This window comes from Quercus robur, chromosome 4 (genome assembly GCF_932294415.1).
Source record: "Quercus robur chromosome 4, dhQueRobu3.1, whole genome shotgun sequence".
Lineage (NCBI taxonomy): Eukaryota > Viridiplantae > Streptophyta > Magnoliopsida > Fagales > Fagaceae > Quercus > Quercus robur.
In genome coordinates, this window is record NC_065537.1 from 51,024,776 (window position 1) to 51,030,775 (window position 6,000).

The window sequence follows — 6,000 nt, forward strand, 5'->3', positions numbered from 1 at the left end:
AGTTTACCATGTATATTGTGCTCCTCTTGGTCTTGTTTAAGGGTGGGTGTAAGGGATGAGAAGTATGCAAATGTTTAAAGTAGTAGCAACCATAAGTTCTATATAACAACCTTTGAATGGATTCAAAGAATCCACACCACGTAAGACAATAATTAAATTGCACAACATATGTCACATCCCGCCCTCATGTGCATGATATTGTCCTCTTTGGGTGGCCCGACGGCTCTCTTAGTCCCTCAAGGTTTTGTTATTCCCATGTGACACCAAGCCTCATGGGAAAAGGCCTCATACATATCAAGGGAGGGCACCCCTTATGAATCAGGCTCTGGATACTCATTTAAGCGATGTGGGACTCTTGGCACCCAGTGCCTCACCCACACCCTTAGAGGAGAGCCGTCCTCGGCTCTGATACCATTTATCATGCCCCGCCCCCATGTGCATGATATTGTCCTCTTTGGGCGGCTCGAAGGCTCTCTTAGTCCCTCAAGGTTTTGTTCTTCCCACATGACACCAAGCCTCGTGGGAAAAGGCCTCATGCACATCAAGGGAGGGCACCTCTTATGAACTAGACTCTAGACACTTACTTAAGCAATATGGGACTCTTGGCACGCAATGCCTCACCCACATCCTCAGAGGAGAGCCATCCTTGGCTTTGATATCATCTGTCACACCCCGCCCCCATGTGCACGATATTGTCCTCTTTGGGCAGCCCGAAGGCTCTTTTAGTCCCTCAAGGTTTTGTTCTTCTCACTTAACACCAAGCCTCATGGGAAAAGGCCTTATACACATCAAGGAAGGGCACTCCTTATGAACCAGGCTCTGGACACTTACTTAGCGATGTGAGACTCTTGGCACCCAGTGCCTCACCCACAGCCTCAGAGGAGAGCCGTCCTCGACTCTGATACCATCTATCACACCCTGCCCCTATGTGCACGATACTGTCCTTTTTTAGCAGCCCAAAGGCTCTCTTAGTCCCTCAAGGTTTTTCTCTCCCCCCATAGGCAGTAGAGAGAGAGAGTGCGTCAAATAGGTCCTCTCTTGTATGTGGTCTCTTGACCCCATGAGGTTGCTTGAGGCACTGGGTGCCAAGAGCCCCACATCATTTAAGTGAGTGTCTAGAGCCTAGTCATAAAGGGTGCCCTCCCTTGATGTGTATGAGGCCTTTTCCCACGAGCCTTGATGTCACGTGAGAAAAACAAAACCTTGAGGGACTAAGAGAGCCTTCGGGCTGCCCAAAAAGGACAATATCGTGCACTTTGGGGTGGGGCGTGACAAATGGTATTAGAGCCAAAGACGGCTCTCCTCTGAGGGTGTGGGTGAAGCACTGGGTGCCAAGAGTCCCACATCGCTTAAGTGAGTGTCTAGAGCCTGGTTCATAAGGGGTGCCCTCCCTTGATATGTATGAGGCATTTTCCCATGAGGCTTGGTGTCACATGGGAAGAACAAAACCTTGAGGGACTAAGAGAGCTTTCGAGCCACCTAAAGAGGACAATATCGTGCACATGGGGGTGGGGCGTGACAACATAACTCTTCTAGCATGAATGAATCCATGTCAAAGCATTCAACGAACCCATGTCAAAGCATTCACCATTAGTTAAGGCTTTAATAGTTGGAATGTAAGGATGGGTTACTTCTTTTTTGAGTTAGATACAAATTTATTTTTAAAACATATTTGCAATTTTGAAAACATATTGAGACGGTTATAAAACCAACACCATAGCTCATAGAATTGCCTCTATATATAAACACTCTATTGTGGTATGTTGGCCAAAGCCAGCTATATACCCATTCTAAAGTGGCAGTTTTCAAGATCGTTGTAATACAATGCTTATAGCAGTGGTTTCTAAAACCACGGTTAAAAAAATAATTCCGTAGAAACCTTTTTTTTCAATGATTGGCTTCAGGAAGCTTAAAGCTACAAAGTTCTAGAAGAACAATGGGTTTCAGAGATTATATTATATTTATCATAAAAGCACTAGCTTCTAGAAAAGATCAAGCCTAAGAATAAAATTCCTAAGTTTAAGATGACTACGAAAATAGTTGTCCAATCAAGGCAATGGCTTCTAGAGATCATTGGGTTTATTAAGAAAGCACTAGTCTTTAGAAGAGACCAATCCTAAGATTAAAATTCCTAAGTCCAAGATGAGGAAGTAAATAGTCTAACAACACAATTGCTTCTATTGGTCATTGTGCTTATAAAAAAAGCACAAGCCTTTAGATGAGACCGAGTCTAAAACTAAAACTTCTAAGTACGAGATGGCGAGAGAAATCATGGCTTATCCAGAGAGATTACTATGGCTTTTAGAGATCATTGTGCTTATTATAATAGCATTAGCCTCTAGAAGAGACTAAGCTATTGCATAAAAATTACCTAAGACTAGAATGAAGAGGGAGAATGTAATCCACTGGGTCTACAGATTTTAGAGATTGTTGTTACAAGCCTTAGGAGACTGAACCCAAATGTTCATTTGATTAGGGAGCTTTGGGGGAGGAAGGGAAAGGAAAAAGGAAAAATAAGGGAAAATTAGTGTTTGGGTTTTTGGTTGAGAAGGGGAAATTGGAGATTTTGGTAGGGCTTAGGTGTTTTCTCTTCTAACCCAACAAAATTAATCCCTATATTTGAGACAAAAATTGTAGAGGGAAGGAGGGTAGATGTAGAACGACTCATCTACCCAATTTCCCAACCAAACATATATATATATATATATATATATGAAAAAAAAATTAAATCTTTTATGTCCTTCGCTTTTTTCTTCTCCCACCCTTTTGTATACCACCAATCAAACAATGCCTAAAGCAAAATACTCCTTGAGTCTAGATAGATGAAAAGAGCCACTCTCTCAACCTAAAAGGGGCCTATCACTACAAAAAAAAAAAGGTCCTATAGCCACGTTTTTAAAACGCAACTATAGCTCTTGAAAACGTGGCTATAGGTCAATTTGGCCTATTGTTGCGTTTTCAGCCGTGGCCTAAAACCCGTAACTATAGGCTTGAGGGGTCTATAGCCATGTTTTTAACAAATGTGGCTACAGGTTAGGACCAATGGCCGCGTTTTTAAAAATGCGGCTATAGGACATACTTTAGCCGCTTTTATAAAATGCGGTTATAGAGAACAACTACAACCATATCTTAAACATGCGGCTATAATCCTTTTGTTTTTTTTTTTTTTTTTTTTTAATAATTTGGCTATAGCCGCATTTTTAAATCGCAGCTATAGTTGTTTTTTATTTTTTATTTTCTATTTTCCTGGCCAGATGGCAAATGCATTGGAGCTACAAGAATTTTATTTTAAAGGACTTTCTTAATTTCAAATCTTATTTTGCAAGAACTACAAGAATTTTAACACTCTACTTTGATTCTACTAACTACTTAATATGAATTTCAAGGACTAAAGACACTAGAAATTGCATACTAGACCATGGTTTTGAAAACCAGCCTGGATCAACCAATTAGGCCGATTTAACTATGAACTGGGACTATGCCAATCCAATCCACATTCAAAAATGAGAAAACTGGTAGTTCATCTGCTAAGACCAGTTCCAAATCCTGAATTTAAATGTTAGATTGATGATAGTTAAGAGACCAAAATGATAGTGTCTCCATGCTAAGAGATTATAAAAGGTCCCCCCCCCCCCAACACACACACACAAGGAAAAAAAAAGGCTACAATTTAAAGTAAAAATGGTTGTTCAAAGTTTAACATCGTGTAGATAATAAAATGCTGAAAAGTCCCATATAAATGGGAAAACAATCTATGAGGGCAGCAACTATAGCATTAGATAGTAGATACTAACAATACCTTTGATAATATCAATTGTTCACCTTTTCTAAAAGAAACAAGAAAAAAGAAAAGAATCCCAATTAAAAAGGAAAATAAGATATTAAAGAGAGAGAAAGAGTACATATAGACACGAAACAAGCAAAACAAATTAATACTTTAACCAAATGCTCAAATCAAATCAAAGGAAAGAAAATGCATTATTACTAATACAAGCATTTCTAACATCAGAATTTCAACCATATGATTAATCATTATTTTGAAGGTTACACAAGATATGAATCAATGTTCCCATCAACAGAAACCACTATAGAGCAAAACCAACTAGAATATGAAACAATGTTCCCATCACGGCTATAGGTTCTTTAAAAAAATTTATTTGCCTGGATCTATAGCCATGTTTATAAACGCGACTATAGACTTAACCTATAGCCTCGTTTTAAAAATGCAGCTATAGGTTAGTTATAGCCGCATTTTTTAAACGCAGCTATAGGTCCTCCTTTAAAAAAAAAAAAAAAAAAAATTGGCTGGACCTATAGCCACGTTTATGAACGCAGCTATAGACTTAACCTATAGTCACATTTTAAAAACGCAGCTAAAGGTTAGCTATAGCCTTATTTTTTGAATGCGGCAATAGGCCCTATCCCAAAAACGCAGCTAAAACCACTTATAAACGTAGCTATAGACTTAACCTATAGCCGCGTTTTTGTCAAAATGGGTAGGTGATTTATTGAATGAAGTCAATTTTCTAAAAGAACGTATGCCGATCAATATTGTAGAGGCTATTAATTTGTTTGCTTTGTAAAGTTGTGATTTCTAATTATATTGCGTTGGCTTTAATTCCATGCCAAATTTGATTGTAATTTCTTCAATCATTTTCCCTATGTGAGTTTAATTGTAAGGGGTGAGTGTGAGAGATCGGTGAAGAATCAAGCTTTAAAAGTTGAATCAATGGATCACGACTGGCTTGTGAGTAGCTTGCGAGAAGCAACCCGCAAAAAGGCCACATGTGGAGCACATGACTAGAAGATGAAAAGTCATGCTAGGCTGTCATTTTTATGTCTGTCTCGCGAAAAGGGCTAACCCACGAAGGACTTGCGAAAGTCGCTGTTTGGCAAAAAGTTGTGTTTTGCTTTACCAAGTCTTTACCCACACTATATATACTCTCATTACCCGCAAAGTGTAAGTGCTTTTTAGAGAGAAAACCCTAGAAAATACACTTGAGAGTTAGAGATTGTTATACTCACAATCATCCACACATTTCTTTATGGTTTTCCTCAACTCCTACCTCTCCATATCTAGATCCTTAAAAGGTTGCTAGCCCAAACACTTATCACACTCATTCTGAGTGTAAAGTGAGATTTTGGTGCTGCTGTGAAACATTGGAAGGAGCCATTAATTGGCGGTTGCAATCGGACTGAATTGTAGGATCCAAAAAGCTAGAGAGACAAGACTCCGAGAAGTCAGTTGGTTGAAGGAGCTTGGAGGGCTCAAGTACATGGGGTAGACTAGGCTTAGAGGGTCTTTTGTTATTCGTGTACTCTAACTTTATTCTCTAGTGGATCAATTTCGACTTGGAGGGTCGCAGAGAGGTTTTTTGCCGAATTCTTTAGTTTCCTCTTTGATAACATGTCTCAGTGTTATCTTGTATTTGCATCTTTCTTCCCTATTCTTTAAGCTTTCATTTTATTGTTCATGATGAATGAATATGGCTTAGGGTAGTGTTATCGATTCATTGTGTTTATTTACTCTTGTTCCGCACTTAGTCTAAGTAGAGTAAAAACAATCTAGCCGTGATTTTTTTTGGGTGTCTGAACAAACTCTTCTGTTTTAGTACAAATCCGTGTTTTCAACTATTAATTTGTTTAGTAACAATAGTGAGCAAAACTATAGCAGTACTTACTGAAATTGGTGTGGCCATTCTGTAAAGACAACTCTCTCAGACACTACTGCTTAAAAAAAAATTGATCCAAAATTAGAAAATATATGAAGGTAAATTGTTTTATTGATAGGCATTACAGAATCTTGGTTGGTTACATTAAAATTTTTCTTAAAAATAATTTTTATGAAAAAATGTTAAAAAAGGGGTTTAAAGAAACTATATATACTTTTTCTGACTTCTTTCAACCCCATAATTGTAAAAAATTGAATCTTTTTTCGGAAGAAACCAATAATTAATGGTATAGAAGTAATCATAGATTCTTTCGGCAATTTATATATTA